This window comes from Carlito syrichta, unplaced genomic scaffold, assembly GCF_000164805.1.
Source record: "Carlito syrichta isolate Samal-C Ts95f unplaced genomic scaffold, Tarsius_syrichta-2.0.1 Scaffold316145, whole genome shotgun sequence".
In the NCBI taxonomy this organism is placed as follows: Eukaryota; Metazoa; Chordata; class Mammalia; order Primates; family Tarsiidae; genus Carlito; species Carlito syrichta.
This window is the reverse complement of record NW_007260241.1, coordinates 506,728-523,871: the sequence shown is the minus strand read 5'-3', so window position 1 is coordinate 523,871 and position 17,144 is coordinate 506,728. Positions and strand designations below refer to the sequence as shown.

General features: G+C 43.5%; 1 long non-coding RNA gene across 1 annotated transcript in view; it reads left to right on the top strand.

Annotated features, from left to right (window-relative positions):
* Positions 1-1,272: 1,272 nt before the first annotated feature.
* The window catches only part of LOC110594546, a 21,007-nt gene continuing 5,135 nt past the window's right edge, over positions 1,273-17,144 (top strand). Inside the window, exon 1 of the long non-coding RNA XR_002481307.1 lies at positions 1,273-1,389. This is a non-coding gene — a long non-coding RNA (uncharacterized LOC110594546). The remainder of the gene's footprint in view (positions 1,390-17,144) is intronic.

The following is a 17,144-nucleotide window of genomic DNA, read 5'->3' as shown; positions in this document are numbered from 1 at the left end:
CAGACTCTTCCCCAGTGGGTAATCCTTAATGAGCTGCTAAGAGACATGATCAAAACTATTAGACTCACCTTGTGACAATGTGCAACTTTACAAGATGTTCTCACATTGGAAAGTTATAATAGTGTAAAAACTATTATAATATGTATTAAAGACCAAGGACAAGGCTTTCTGTAATGTAAAAGTCACAAGATTAAAATATAAAGGAATATAATCCACATGTACTAGAGAGCTGTAACATTACAATAAAGTTGCTAAAAAATCTTAAACCACGAATCTAAAAATTGTAGTGCAATCCAAACAAACATTCGGACTCACTCTGAGTCCGGACTATTTCCCAACGGTGTGTCTTATGCTTCAGTTTGCAAACACACTTCAAAATATCATCAGAGCATGCATGTTTTGGGTTAGGAGGCTTTATCTGACACATGGAAATCACACTGAAGACCTTAGACAATGAATCCCAGACATCCCAGAAATACTTTCTCCTAAGCAACGTCAATGTTACATGTGATTACACGAAATCTGATTTACTTTCCAGAAAGATTGGGAAATGACCTGGCTTGGTGGACAACTTGGCTGTTATCAGGCACACCACACTTGGTTTTATTCCCCTATAGGGCCTTAGGGAAGGTCAAATAGTAACAGAATATCTTTTTTACCACTGTGCTAAAAGATAATTTTCTCCCCTCTTGGTCTGCCAAGATTCAAACCCCAACTAACAATGAAACATTAACCACGCCTCCACGACTCTTTCCTCCTCTTAAACAGTGAAGATTAGGCATGTGCTAACTGTGAGGATTACCTGAGCTAAATCATAGTTGGCATTATTATTCTACTATACTACTATCACTTTTATCATCTTAGGCTCTCCTGGAAAAAAAGTTAAAGTGACAGTGAAAAGTTACTTTAAGGGAGACTTTCTACAAGACACATATATTGAGTACTGATATTGTGCCAGGCAATTAATATTCGTTATATCTTGCTTTTCTAACAACACCCCAGAGTAAGCATTTTTATTCTCACTTTACAGATGATGAAAATGTGGTTCGGAGAAGTTCACTCCGCGCGAGCTCACAGCGCCAGCAGCTTGATGTGAGAAGGCGCAGGCGCCCTCCTTCATTCCCACGGTGCTAGCACAGTCCGACTGGACCGGAGCGCGATCCCCGGCCACTCTGTTTCTTTGACTGAAAAGCGAGTCCGTTGTTATGGAGTGGGCACACACCCGTGGGAAAGTCTCAGGGCATCCGCGGACGGCCACCGACTGAGCGGGTCCTCTCACCTCCCCAGCCCTCGTCTGCCACGCGGGTGGAAAGGGGATCCCGGCCCGGACCGTGCACCCATCCGTCTGTCTTCTCTGAGTCTCCGTTTGCTGATCTGCGAAACAGAAATGTAAGTTTGACTGCCAGGAGAAGTTATGGGGATAATAGTGATTTTTTTAATTTAATTTTTTTTGATTTTAAAAATGTGAGGTTCAGTTCAGGATTAGGTCTGCAAGGGGTCACCGTCCAGGTAAAGTTTGGGCCTCCCTCTGGTCCCCACTTTGCTTGGTTTGAGATCAGGTGCCCTCGTGGATGTTGTGTCCTCCCGCCTTCCCTGGCAATATCTTGCTACTGCCAATCCCTTGCTTACAGGATTATGGTAAATGTTCAGCCACTTAAGAGGGAGAATAAACTAAGGTTTTTTTAAAAAGTTATTTTATTTTAAAGATGTGGGGTACAATTCAGAGTTAGGTCTACAAGCAGTCATCATCCAGGTAAAGTTTGGGCTTCCCTTTGGTCTCCACTTTTCTGGTTTGAGATCAGGTACCCTCGCGGATATTATGTGCCCCCCTTTTTTAAACGTGTCCTAGTCATCTGTTGCTGTGTGACAGCCCACCAAAAACAATGGCTTAAAACAATAACAATTATTTGTTTTTAAATGAATCTGGATTTTGGTAAGGCCCAGCCAGGCGGGTTTTGTTCAGGGCCTCTCCCGGAGTTTAAGTTGGACAGTGGCCAGGGGTAGGGTCACCCCTGAAGCGTCCTTACTAAACTGTCTGGTGGCCGAGCTGAGAAGGCTCAGGCATCCAGGGACAGGAGGAGCTGGGGCTACTCCTTTTTCCACATATCATCCCTCCCTGTAGGCTTTCCACAGGCAGCCTTGGGATAGACAGATGGCACCCATGGTGGCTTAACCACCCACGGTTACATTTCATTCTGGGGACACACAACAGAAGACGTGTGGCCTTCCCTAACGGAACCTCAGAAGCCACACAGCATCCTTTCCGCTTCACTGTATTCACCAAGAAGTCACCAAGTTGTTCTTGGGTTGAACGACTGGGGGCATAGACTCTACCTGTACACAGGAGGAGTATCCAAGAATCGCACGCATCCTTTATAAACACCCTCAGACAGATTGCTGTAAAGTGTAGGTGCTGTTATCATTAATTTTATCCAGCTGCAGATCATTCTTTCTGGGAATTATCAACAGCAAATAGAAAACATTTCATTCCAAGTCAATTCTAAGGACTGCATTCTCCAATTATGAAATTGTTGTGTTCTCAGATCCACCAACTCTTGTATTCGCCTAAGTAAAACATAACCTGGAAATAAATTTCTTATAAAAATTTCATTAAACATGATGCTATCTCAAGCATCCCAAGCACATTTTCAAAGCTCATCTGCTTTAAAAGATTGTTGGGATTTTTTCCCTGTTAACATGGATAAGCAAAAAGTGACTGTAATAAGTTTACTGGGGCATTGGCCACTTTTTAAAATGTAACTGGTACTTTGCACCATGCTATGTGATCTGGGCCTGTCATCCATGAGGTATGCAGCCAGGTGGGCAAGAAAGGGGAGATGTGTAGCATCCCAGGTGGGCTACCAGGGCCCTAGAGGTGCAGACGTCCATAGTAAACTAAAGGTCAAGTTCTGCTGAGAAAGCCTCAGTGGCCAGCTTGGGGATATTCAGGGAGTCTTCTGTTTAGCCTGGAATCCAGGCTTGCTGACTCTTACTTCAGTGCTCATTTGATCATCGTACAACTTCTCAAGAAGTTGCAGGCATGATTTCCTCCCTGGGAATAAGATACATTGAGAAGTTCAATGTCTCTGGATAGCCATTACATAAGAAACTCCATGTTGATTAAGCCCACACCTATCGAATTGTCAGTGGTACCAAAGTCTTCTTTTCAATTATGGAAAGTTCTTTTTTCTCAGAAGCTCACAAATCAGTAAATATCCCCAATGTCCTTTACTCCCTGGTACAAACACACAATCCACAATTTATCTAGATCCTCCTTGAATCTATTTCTTTTCTTAAACTTGTATACCTTCTGGGGACAATCACTGGTTTCAGAACTATCGTCTTTGGAACTACTTTAGAACTCTTTAGAACTACATGCGTACCCATGAAGTTTTCATTTTTATTTTTATAGAGACAGGGTCTCCCCCTGTCGCCTCGGCTGAAGAAATAGACAGTGACACTGTCATAGCTCATTGCAGCCTTCAACTCCTGAGCTCAAGCAGTTCTTCCACCTCAGCCTCCCAAGTAGCTAGGACAACAGGTTTGCACCACCACATCTGACTACTTTTCTAAAGATTATTTTGCAGAGATAGGGTCTTGCTATGTTGCACATGCTGGTCTTGAACTCTTGGCCTCAAGCAATCATCCCATCCCAAAGTCCTGGGATTATAAGCAGGAGCCACTGCACCCATCCCCCAAGATGTTAGTGGCTAATTAGCTCACTCAGCTTTTGTCTCTCGAGAAGGAAAAGGTGTGAGGTTTTAAATTAAAGATTCTGTATTCTCCTGGAACATTCTAGTTGCTATTTTATCAATCTGTTTCAGCATCAGGTTTGTTTTTTTTTTTCACATAGTCCATTATGAACAGAAAATTACATTTTGTGTTCTAGTTTGTACACTTCATGATGCATATAGGGCCAGCTATTACGTTTCAGGCACCACTTCTGTTTCTTGCTGTTCCCCGCCATGTAGCAGCATTGTCCTGGAATTTTTCTCAACCCCATGCCCTAGGTATCCACTGGTAGCTGCCTAGAATAGGCCTACAGCACAGAGCCCACTTGAGGCTTTGGAGCAGTAGAGTGACCGCATGTTAATATCCTCACTCTCGGAGGCTCCATTAAAATGACAGTGAAACATTTTTTAAAAACGTAACAGTATAGTCCTACAAGGACAGAGGAACAGGGGAAACAGTCATTATCCGCTGACAGATGTCAGTGAAATTTTGTAAAGCGGTAAACAGAGAAGTGGTACCTGACAAAGCAGTTTAGATGAAGCCACAGCCTGGAGTCGCACAGACAGGGATGCAGCCAGAAAGCAAGTCTGTGTTTCCTCCTGAGCTCCGGAGAGACCTGGGACTTGGGACTAAAGGCAAAGGTGCAGATTTAAATGACGAGAGTGGTGTCTTCGATCTCCTCTATTTCCATGGCGCAAAATGTCCAGGAGCTGGGAATGTCTCTTCCCACTCCACCGCCCCAAGAGGGCTGAGGTTGGGGAGATCCTGTCGATGAAGCTGGACTGCTCCCGTGCAGAACTCTTTGCTTCCTGATGCTGGGAAAGCCCTCATGCAGCAGGCAGGGCTTTGACCCACCACTGTGAAACAAAAGTTAAAAGCTCTGTTCTTGAATCTAGAGCTTTCTATTGCCTCATTCTCAAATACAGATCTTTTGATCAAGACTCCCCAGACATTTAGAAAATTTTACAACATGAAAGAGAAACTAAGACATGCAGACAGAAAAACAATGATACTCAAGACAACTGATATTGAAGGAACAGAAACTTAATTTTTAAAATTACACCTAATTCTAGTAAGCATCTTCAGAATGGTTTATAAAGACATATTTTCTAAACAAAGATGGGATATTATGAAAGGAACTAAGAAATAGAAAGAGCTCTTGAAAAAATATTAAAATATAAGTCTGCCAAAAAATTCAAAGGAATATAATGTTGAGAATTTTTTTTAAAGAACAAAAAAGAAAAAGAGAAAAATCAAGAACTATGTGCAACAATCCATGAGGCCCAACTTCTAATTATTAGGCGTCATAGGAATAAAGAAAAGAGAATACTCAAAGAAAGAAATACTCAAAACACTTATAAGATATACCAGCATGAAAGGCAAGCAGTTTTCCATTCAAAAGTCTTATTTACTGTACAGGATAATACTTTTTTTTTTTAGTTGGGAGTCTCACTCTGTCACCCAGGCTGAAGTGCAGTGGCACACTCACAGCCACCCCAGCGTCAACCTTCTGGGCTCCAGCGATCCTTCCACCTGAGTTTTCCAAGTAGAAGTCTGAGTTGAACTATAGGCGTGTGCTATCACATCCAGCTAATTTTTGATTTATTGTAGAGATGAGGTCTTGCCAAGTTGCCCAAGCTGGTTTCAAACCCGTGGGCTCAGGCAATCCACTTACCTCAGCCTCCCAAAGTGCTGGGATTACAGGCTGAGCCACCAAGCCCGGCTAATATACCTTTTTTAAAGACACTTAATATTTGTGAAATTTCAGAATACTAATGATAAATAAAAGACCCTGAAAACTTCCAGAGAGAAACAAAAGAAAACTACAAAGGAGATGGGAAGAGACTGGCATCAGAATTCCTATGGGCAACACCAGATACCACAAGATATTGGGCAATGCTTTTAGAAAACATCTGGATAACACAGATCCAAAGAACCAACATGAAGAGGCCACAAAAAAGCAGAAGAAAAATTCCTTCCAGCCTAGAATTCTTTACCCAATTGAATTATATAAAGGTTGGACTAGAATAAACACCAGGAGTTGAAGTCTCAAAACACTGAATTCTCACATTCCTTATCCTGAAAAGAAGACTCTATGAACATGCTCCAGCAAACAGAGCGAGAAAGGGGAAGACAAAAACCAAAGAGTGGGTGGTTCTCACCCAAGAGAGAAGCGAAGGGAACTCCCAGAAAGCAGCGCTGGAGCGAAGTAAGCCCGAAGGTACTAAAACCAGGTCAGAAAGAGTGGATGGAACTTCAGAAGGGACGTGTGTGGATAAAATCAGACTTGAAAGACTGGTTATTTCATTTTGGGGAATTCTGAATGATGAAGGCTATATGCAGACGAGGCATAGAAAAATGGAAGGCAACCAAGTATACAAAGCATCTGAATTACAGCTCCTCGGCAAAAATTGCTTGAGAATTAAATTTAGCTAACCAAGAAATAAATAGCTCAGGGAATACTGAGATAAAATATCTAGTGAGGAGCAAAGAACCCACTTATATATAGAACAAACAGCTCACAACTGAAGCGGAAACTAAGTTAACTGAATTTACATTACAAACATTGACGGCATACAAATAACAATAAAATAGCTAAGAAAAATTGAGAGATGAGGAAGCGGGTGGTGAGAAGAAATGTAAGAGTGGTGTAGGAGAGACTCAAAGCAGAGCCTCAACTGAAGCATTCAAAAATTAATGAGTGGGATTAACAGTAGTCAGTGTCTGTCTGGGGATGGGGAGACACCCCTTATCAACAAGGGTGCCTGAACGATGCATATTTATATACCTAACCCTTAACTGTACCCCACAATTTTAAAATAAAAAATATTGATTTAAAAAAAAAATTAATGAGTCTGGGTACAGTGGCTCAAGCCTGCAATCCCAGCACTTTGGGAGGCTGAGGCAAGTGGACTGCCTGAGTCCGTGGGTTCAAGACCAGCCTGGGCAACTTGGCGAGGCCTCATCTCTACAATAAATCAAAAAATTAGCTGGACATGGTAGTGCATGCCTGTAGTTCCGGCTACTTGGAAGGCCAAGGCAGAAGGATCGCCAAAACCCAGCAGGTCGACGCTGAGGTGGCCATGAGCATGCCACTGCACTGGGCAATGGAGACTCCTACTAAAAAAAAAAAAAAAACTCAAAAAGTTAATCAATGACTCACAACAATGTTTTTGTCCCCCACTAAGTGCTGAGGGACTTTTATGAAAAAGAAAATCCTTTCCTGTGATGATAAAGCCTTTATGTGACATTCAGCAATTTCTTCTGTCTTTTTCAATAATACTCATATATAACAAATTCAATAATATTAATATTATTACTAATAATATTAACATCAAATTTAATATTATATAATATAGATAATATTATATATTATATTGATATATGGTAGACAGTGGTAGCTTTGACTTTTTATTTGTACCCTTCTGTTCTTGAATTTTCTTTTCTTTTTTTTTTTTGAGTTGGAGTCTCACTCTGTTGCCCAGGTTGGAGTGCAGTGGTATGATCATGGCCACCCAAGTCTCATCCTGCTGGGGCATCAGTGATCCTTCCATCTCAACCTTCCAAGTATCTGGAACTACAGGCATGTGCTACTATGCCCGTCTAATTTTTTATTTATTGTAGAGACGAGGTCTCACCAGGTTGCCCGGGTGGGTCCCGAACCCACGGGCTCAGGCAATCCACTTACCTCAGCCTCCCAAAGTGCTGGGATTACAGGCTGAGCCACCAAGCCCCGCCACATTTTCTAACTTTACGTAAGTATCACTAAAAACCATCATAATTGTGTATTGCTTAACATTAAAAAAAACTTTGATGTATAAACTTTATCTAATTTAACATTCACTATGACACTCTAAAGTAATAATTATTATACCTAATTTACGGGAAAGGAAGCAGGCACTGAAAAGTCACATAATTTTTCTCAAGGACACACCAAACAAGCAGTACAGGAGGGCCCCTTAATCTGCGGCGGACACATTCCCAAACCCTCAGAAGACGCCTGAAACCATGGAGAGTATCGAGCCCTACATTTACTATGATTGTACCTATAAATACATACCATGATAAAGTTTAATTTATAGATTAGGCACAGCTCAGAAATTAACAACACCAACAACAGCGTCAGGTCGCTACTGGCCTTCAGATGACATGTCCCAAGAGGACCATCTGCTTTCATGATCCTGGGTCATCAGGCCAGGGGAATGTTGATGGCTGTTTGTCAGGACCAGACATGACCAACGGACAGGTAACACACACAGCATGAATACACGGGGCAAAAGAATGCTTCACGGAGGTTGTCTCCATTGCTCTCCATTGCTACATGAAGGTGATCTTCTTGGCTACACTATTCATAGGTGAAGAATACCTTTTTCCAAAAAAAATTCTTCTATAGATTTGATTTAGACACATAAGCCAAGCACTGTGCAAGGCATTATAGAAGCATCTTATTTAATCTTCACCACAATTTTCCAATGTTACTTCAAGGCTTTTTCTTATTCTATGCAGTATTAAGTATTAGCCATCAAGTATAACAAAAGAATAATGCATGTTTGTGCTTATTTTTTGTTCATATACTAAGTGTTGGATAAAAATACATTTTTTCAACACGTGCTGTGTTAAGGATCTCTACTCAGAGATAATTAAATTATTAAGTAAAGAAAATAGCCAGGCTTGGTAGCTCAGCTTGTAATCCCACGCTTTGGGAGGCTGAGGTGAGTGGATGGCCTGAGCCCGCGGGTTCGAGACTCGCCTGGGCAACTTGGCGAGACCTCATCTCTACAATAAATCAAAAAATAAGCCGGGCGTGGTAGCGCACGCCTGTAGTTCCAGCTCCTCGGAAGGCTGAGGCGGAAGGATCACCGGAGCCCAGCAGGTCGAGGCTGCGGTGGCCGGGAGCGGCCACTGCACTCCAGTCTGGGTGACAGAGTGAGACTCCAACTCAAAAAGAAAAGAAAAGAAATGTCAAAATAAGGACAACATACGTTTGTATTGATTGTTGTTGGACATTTGAACACATCATGAGACTGAGCCTATGAAAAACTCGAATCCTTAAGCCTATGGTACTCCTGCGTAATGAAATTTCTTTTCTGGCAATATACAGCCTATTTAGATGATGACCAATATTCTAAGGGCATACTGATGCCATGGCACTCTTTTCCTGAAGTTAAAATGCTTTTTTACACAGAAGAAAAGAAGCAATACCTGCAAATGTTTTGCTCAGAGCCTTTTGCCTAGGTTTTTTTTTGTTTTTGCTTTTTTCAGTTCTTAGTTCTGCAACAGAATACCATAGACTGTGTAACTTAAATAAGAAATATTTATTTCTCATAGTTCTGGAGGCTGTAAGTCCTAGATCAAGGTGCCAGCACAGTTGGGTTCTAGTAAGGGCCCTCCTCTGGGTTTCAGACAGTGACTTATCTTTGCATCCTCACATGGTGGAAAGGAAGAGGGAGAGGGCACTCCGGAGTCCCTCTACTAAGGGCACTAATCCCTTTGGTGACAGCACCACCCTCATGAAATAATTACCTAACAAAAGTCTCACCACCCAATGTATTACATTGGAGGTTACGTTTGCAATATATGGACTTGGTGGGGAAGACACAACATTCAGTCTATAGCATGTTCCTAGCTACAGAGAGAGGAGGAAGAAACCTCTTCTTTGCCCACATAAGGCAGAAGGAAGTTGACATCAGATTTCTTCACCGACGCTTACATTTTTCATCAGGAAAAACAAAGGGATCAGAACATCCACCCCTGTTTAGACAGATCCCTTGACAACTTCTACAAGAGCACGGCTATCACACAAGTGCAAACACGACTCCCCTCAGCAACGGGGACCTGAGCAGCTCTGGAGCTCGAGGTCATTCTGATGATTGGGGATTTCCACGTTTCTGCAGGGGACTGGAAGATACATGGATTGCACCTGGATGTTGCAGGGCATTGACTTGGATACAAAATTAAAAGCAATAAAATCCTTTGACCAGTCTGTCTTCTGAAATCCTGCCATTTCTATCCCAGTATGGTTTTTTTTTAAATCAAAATAGGATTTGTCCAGATAGGGTAGCTCCCTACAACACAATGAAGTAGAGAAATGAAAAATTTTAAAGTATGCGTAGAACCCAACACAATCCACCAATAAACAAAACAAAACAGAAACACCAAACAACTTCTATAGCAAAGGAAAGGAAATTTACACTACAGTGATCCAAACTATCTTACCACATTCATTAAGCTACCCAGTTTGTTTTTTATGTCCTAATTTTGTATATGAGGAGGCACCCGAAAAACCCAAAATTGTTTTCTGGAGGAGAGGCCCCCTGTAGTAGAGGCTTCCCTGCCAGGTAAGTGTTTTAGGAACCCACTGCCATCAGTGGACCAGCTAGCCTTGTTGGGAGACTCCGTTTGGCACCAGTAAATTTTTTTTGAAGATTCTTTCCATGTGTTTCCCCATCTCATGACGGGTGATTTCACCTGCCCACACCATGCTGAGTGTTTGACCAATAAAGGGATGCCCCCCCCATGCCCCACCCTCCCTATTCACCCAATCTCGCCCTGAGCAACTTTTTTTGTATTTCCCTGGATGAAAAAAAAATCCTCAAAGGGAAACGTTTGGTTGATGTGGAAGAGGTGAAACAAAAAACAGCAGAAGCACAAAGAGGCATTAAAATTGACGAGTTCAAAAACTGTTCTGAGCAGTGGAAAAAGCGTCTCGATAGGTGAATTGCATCAAACAGAGAGTACTTTGAAGGTGACTGAAGTTGAAACATGTAAGAATATATACACAACTTTTTGTGAATAAATTCGTTTTTTGGAGCCTATTTTTTAAATTTGTATTCTCCGCTTGTATGTAATATGTAGCACATGAGAAGTTAACTTGAATAGCAAAGGCTACTTCCGACTTTTCAAAACTCAGATACCTTCAGTGACAATAACTACGTGAATCGTGCTCTTCTGTTCAGTGGGGCACAGGGAATAGTGATGGCCCTTGCCCCTCCTCATGTGCTGAAGGCTGAAATTATTCACTTCTTAGATCTACAAAGTTGTCCAGCACTCAGGCAGCCTGGCCCTGCAAATTTATGCACTTAATAAATATTTCTGGATGACGCTTAAAGGTCTTAAAATAAAGTGCTAAATAACAACCATCATAGGCCTTGGCAGTGTGCCCAATTAGTACATATTCAACTGTTACTTGAGCAGCCCCAAGTGGGAATTAGCCTATGGGACTCCTCTAAATACTCTGCTAAAAATAAGCTTCATCATCTCAATTTCAGTGTTCATGAGGTCACGAGCATCTCATACATTCCAAGTGCTTGTCATGTTAGTAACTTTGAGCTCAGGAAGTTGACATCCAAATAAATAAATAAATAAAGTCTCATATTTAGATCCTAATGGATTCCAGGAAATCGATTTTCCTCTTTGGCACTGAAAAACACATGGAACTTTCAGATATTGATTATGCAAAATCTAGGTATAAGTCAATATAGTATGAAGGGTTTAGCAAAGATTTTTTCTCTTCTGATTTCTTATTTTTCTTTTTTTTTTTTTTTCCGAGTTGGAGTCTCACTCTGTCACCCAGACTGGAGTGCAGTGGCCGCTCCCAGCCACCACAGCCTCGACCTGCTGGGCTCCGGCGATCCTTCCACCTCAGCCTTCCAAGGAGCTGGAACTACAGGCGCTCACTACCACGCCCAGCTTATTTTTTGATTTATTGTAGAGATGAGGTCTCATCAAGTTGCCCAGGCGGGTCTCGAACCCGCGGACTCAGGCAGTCCACTTACCTCAGCCTCCCAAAGTGTGGGATTACAGGCTGAGCCACCGAGCCCAGCTCTGATTTCTTAAATTGCCTGCCTGACACCTGCTCAAAGATTTAGGACAGAGTCTGTGACCTACTGAGGCTTAACAAATATCTATTACCGCTTTAACTGCAAGACACAGGCCATAACCAACAATCAGAATGAACCTAAGATGTGCCTGTCTCACAATACAGTCTTGAGATTTAAATGAGGCAAAACAAGCATAGTCCAAAGCACAGTACATTGTCAGGTTCAAAATGTTACTTGCTAGTACTGTTGTTCCCCAGCTGCCTAAGTGACTTCTTAACAATCTCTTTGTTGTATTTTGATTTTTAAAAATATGTGGAATTTTTTCTCAGCAGTGAGTCATACAATGTCCTCCAGGTCGAATATTTTAACTTCTCTCTAATGTCTGACTATGCTGAATTAAGCTTCCTTTCCTATTTCTCAGAACATGCCTCCAGCGCTAGGGCAGCTTACAACATTAGCCCTCTCCTCTGGTCCTAAGCAACCCCTGCCAGATGCTAACCTGATCCTCTGGATGATAAATAGACTTCACTGGCACATTGGAACTCATGTATTGCTCCAAGTTCAGCATCAGGTTCAGTGGTTTAATGTCAAAGCTTCCAAAAAAGGGAGTGAGAGTAGTTCACCTTACTCTTTCCAAACATGTCAGCTTCTTTCACTAAAATGTTGTAAACATCATGCATCCTCTTTTCCATGATTAATGCCCCATGACCCATCTGTTTCCAAGACCTCTCACCAAATTAATCTGAATTAAGTTAGATGCCTTCATTTCACAAACAGATCCCCGGGCTAGTTGGAGAAAAAGTAAAATTTCAATTCCATATTCCTATAAAATATTCAGGCGCGCATAGTTTCATCCACAGTTCATCTTGTTAATGTCAGCTTCCATAATTTATTGGCCATGTAAAAATATTTTAGCATGGAAAGTGAAGAAAATGAGTAAAAATAAATCATTCGGTGCTCTTCCCCAGGCCACAGTGCAGTCCAGAAGACCTTCGTTTTTAATTTTGTGTTCAAGCACCAGTTGCGACAAATTGGTTAGCAGTTCATCATGGGCGCCATTCCAGAGCTCATTCATTTGACTCTAAGGACTTTTCAGTGTCACCAGAGGCAGCCAGCACACACTTGGTGACCTCAGGAAGAACACAATACTTGGCAATTTAGAAAAACGACAGTGTATGCTTCAGTCCTTAAAATTCATCATCTAATTTCCTCTGTCTCCTTTCCACTGGGTAAGAAACATCTGTCAACACATGTGCCATTGGCCTGTTATTCTCCCTCATGTGGTCATTGAGCTTGACTCGCTACGCCCCGAAAGAGAAAAGTTGTTCTGACACATAGGCAGGCCCAGATGGGGTCGTGCAAAATGCGTGAGGGCTAAGATCAAACCGCCCCTCATGCCCACCCCTGTGACTCTACCTAGGGGGAAAACCATGCCTTGCTTTCAATGACTCTTTCCCATAATCCTATATATTAGGAATTTACATGATATAAGTTCACTTTATTTAAATTTCTTTTCCTAGCAGGACAACATATGTTATGCTTACATTTGAAAGTAATCTCAGAAAAAGGGTCTGCATGTGAATGCAATTGGCTGGGAGTTCACATTTCCCTTCAACGAAATTGGGAGCAAAACACATGTTTTTCCATCGAAGTTAGAAGATGGAAAATCATGCATTATTTTTTAGGCTTTTGTGGCATGTCGTCTAAAATCAATGTATATTTCTTTGTGCACATTTTCACAAATGTCAATGTTGATACGTCCATCAGATCCGATGTATTCAATCCCTTCAGCACCTGGAGAACTTGCACTCTTGAAAATATTTTCCCTTAGCTTTTCAATCTGCTCCTGAGTATTGTAATTCTCTTTGACTAGTGATAAGTGAGAAACAGAGAACTCTGTCTTCGTTTCCTATTGAAGGAATAGGAGCTGCTTTATATACTTGCTCTTAATTTCAGGTAGATAAGAAAAGGCCACTCCACTCACTGCTACACCACAATAACCTCTCCGGGTCCTCTTAAAACTCAAGAAGAAAAGAGAAGCCAACCAGCCACTCACATGCTACAGGTGTCAGAGAGAATCTGTTACCAGCAGAAAGTGCTGCATGTGGGAACTCCTGAATCACAAACACATTGCAAATAAAACCAGAAGATATTATTTTGCCAGAAAAGTACTCATTTTCCCTCTTGTTTAGGAAGGAAGGTAAGCTTTTTCTAGAATTGTTTTTAAAAAAAAATAAAATTTGGCTGGAAGAGAGAAATTGTAGGCCCTGGTTTTAGCTATACACATTCAAGAATAAGGTTACTGGGAAGCCAATCAGATGCTGATTGGAAAGGGAGAGGAAAGGACATGCCCCGTGAGGAAAGTAATCTCGTCAGTATTCGACATGGCAGGACGCCAGCGCTGGCTGTGTGCAGAGAGCGACTTCCCCGCGCTTGTGAAGGAGGGAGGTGGTGAGCCAGCTGTGTGCTGTTTGCTGCAAGTGATAGAGAGGGGTGTAGAGTTGTATCTCTATTTCTTTCAAATACATGATTGATTTTGAAATGAGATGGGCAGAAAAACTATCCACTGAACCGAGAAAATAAAGTTGGAACCTTTTATGTACTTGCCTGACATCTGAGTAATTTAAGAAGCAGTGGCTTTTAAAATCAAGAGCAAAACTGAATTTTGTAACACGCTGTCAGAATCAATGCACCCTTATTCATCCTTTCTGCGTGTCTCTTCTCATGCCTTTGGGTAAGACCAAGTGTAATATTTTTAAGTCTGATGACTTATACATACAAAAGAAATGACTTACTTTAGAGAGGTAAGTACTATCTTAGGGCTACAATCTTAGGAGTGAAGTCTCTTGACCTGTAAAATATGTCAAAACTTACTCTTTCTCTGTTTCAGATTAGAAGATGAAAACACTGTCTTTTAACCACAAAATAGCATGATACATCTACAATGGATAAATTAAGCTGGATTTTCAAATCCGTTACCACTAAATGGGACACAAGTAATTAAATCTCAACAGGATAGAATACAATAGGTTGATAAATAGAAATATTTACTCCAGTGAGCAACTCAATCATCAGCATTTATTCCAGAGTTTTCAGAGCCCCGAGCAAAATGAAGTTGGTGCTTAAATAGCATTTCAAATTATAAAATCAATTAATCTTTCTTTGGGAATAAAGATAGGGCCTACAAATTTCAAGGAGGAACAAGTGCCTTTCTCTAACAAATCCAAAAATATACAAGAGAAAGTTTAATTCAAATGACTCAAATCCTTCCTACGGAATAGGTAGCAAGAGTTCACCTACAGTTAAGCATAAACAAGCATGGTCAATTAGAAATCACACACAGGCATACATCCAGTGTGTCTGTCTACACATCCCCACGAGCAACTGGTGAGGCTCTAAGCCTGGGTGACCACACGTTCTGATTTTGTGCCTGGGAAAGTTTCACTGCAATAGTGCCCTTTTCGTTCTCAAAAGAGTCCTGGTTTGGCTGATAAACCTTGTGGCCACATTATCTAGGCCCCATGTGGCTGACATGTATCCCGGCATGAATGCTCCTATTTTCTTGTTTGCTGCGAGCTGCGTGTTGGTCCACACTGGTCTGGCTCTCCTGCATCACAACGGCGGCAATGAGAATAGAGCGTTTCAGACGTCTTCCCGTCTGGGATGACTCAGATGGATCCTTCATAAAGTCAACAAGTCCTTTACTCCTCGTCAACAATGACACGTCTTGTGAGCTTACTATTTCTGCTACTAATTGCTATCACTTGAACGTGTATGGCCCCAGTTCGTCCAGATCTGAAACTTGATGCAATGCATTCAAAGCCTTCATGAGTTGGGGGCTGCATTCACTGCCCGGAGACTCGGCATCATCCCTCAGGAGAGCGTTTATCCCGTTTTTGCTTCCATTCGTAATTGTCCCCCAACCCAGGGTGTCACTTGTTAAATAATTCAACCCCAAGGGCAGAAGACAAAGTTTCCCACTGGGGATACGTGGCTGCATGGAAGGACTTTGCTATTTACTTTCTAACACCCTTGGTGGGTGAGTTACACGTGGCAGTCAAAGGAGATATTTGCAGATGGAACTGATCCCTGAAGTGACACGAGGATAAAGATGTTCTCGTAGAAGGAAGCTGAGTTGGAGATGCTCTGACCCCATTCTTGGATGCTGACTGGTCAGGAACAGCCAGTATGTTTATGACACAGGCCTGGACGGTGTCTCTCGTAGCTATCAGCCAAGTCAATCTGTGTGTTTCAAGTTCCTCCGCAGAGCCTAACACTCCAGCTCGGCTAGGCCTGTGATCCCTGGAAGCAGGAGGCTTTCCTCACTGAGACGATCCCGGCAGTGGAAATGCCAGGAGCCGTCACGACTAAGGCAGCAGCAAGAAGGGAGAAGCAGCACTGACACCTGCCATCAGCGAAGCTGAGAGCCACCACACCTGGGACATCGGTGCTAGTGATCTCCGACCGCGGTAACAACTGCGACAGAGCCTGCTGGGGGCAGGGTTCGATGGATGGAGACAGTGCAGCGGGGACAGCCGGAAAGTGCCAGCTCCCATGAGCCACGGGAAGGCGGCAGGGATGCAGCCTGAGGAAGGCCAAGTTTGGAGCTGAACAGTTACCATGAAGCGGTGGCGGCTCACGCCTGGAATCCCAGCACTTTGGGAAGCTGAGGTGGGAGGACCGTTTGAGGCCAGCCTCGGCAACATTGTGAGGCCTCGTCTCTACACAAAATTCAAAGCCGAACCGGGCGTGGGCTCTCCCACCTGTAGTCCCAGCCACTCTGGAGGCAGAGACAGGAGGGTCATCTGAGCCCAGGAGTTCAAGGCTGCCCGGAGCCATGTTCATGCCACTTTCCTCCAGCCTGGGCCAGAGCAAGACCTGTCTCAAAACAGCAGCAAAGGCTACAGTGTGAGCTGTCTGCACTCTGTCTTCACTAAGCTTGCTGAGGCCTGCAGAAACGAGGGCCTGTGGGAAGGCCAGTCAGTGCCCGGTTCACTTGGGCCTCTGGGCAGACTCAGCCTCCTGACCCTTCCCGTGGCAGGACACCGGGCCCAGGCTGGCCGCAGAGTAGGGCGTGTGTACCTCCAGAGGGTCGGCGGCCACCAAAGGAAAAAGAACCTCTGGCCGGGCTCGGTGGCTCAGCCAGTCATCCCAGTGCTTTGGGAGGCCGAGGTGGGCGGTTTGCCTGACCCCAGGAGCTCAAGACCAGCCTGGGTAAGGAAGCACAAAATGAGCCGGGCGTGGTGGCGCACACCTATAGTCCCAGCTAGTTGGAGGCTGAGGCTTGAGGACCGCCGGAGCCCAGCAGGCCGCGACTGGGGTGGCCGTGAGCGTGCCCCTGCCCTCCAGCCTGGCGACGGAGTGAGGCTGAGCCAAAACAAAAGGCCCTCGGGGCAGGCCTTTCCACCGTGGTGCCATTTAGTCTGCACGCCCACGCGGCGCGTTCTGAATTCAGCGTCCGCTTCCCAGGCCCCTCCAAGGGTCCCCCGGCCAAGCGACTCGCCCGAGCCCCCGTCAGCGAGCTCCCCGAGCAGTGGCGCAGGCCGGACCCCCTCCACGCCCGGCTGCCCCCGCACGCTGCGCCCCAGCCCG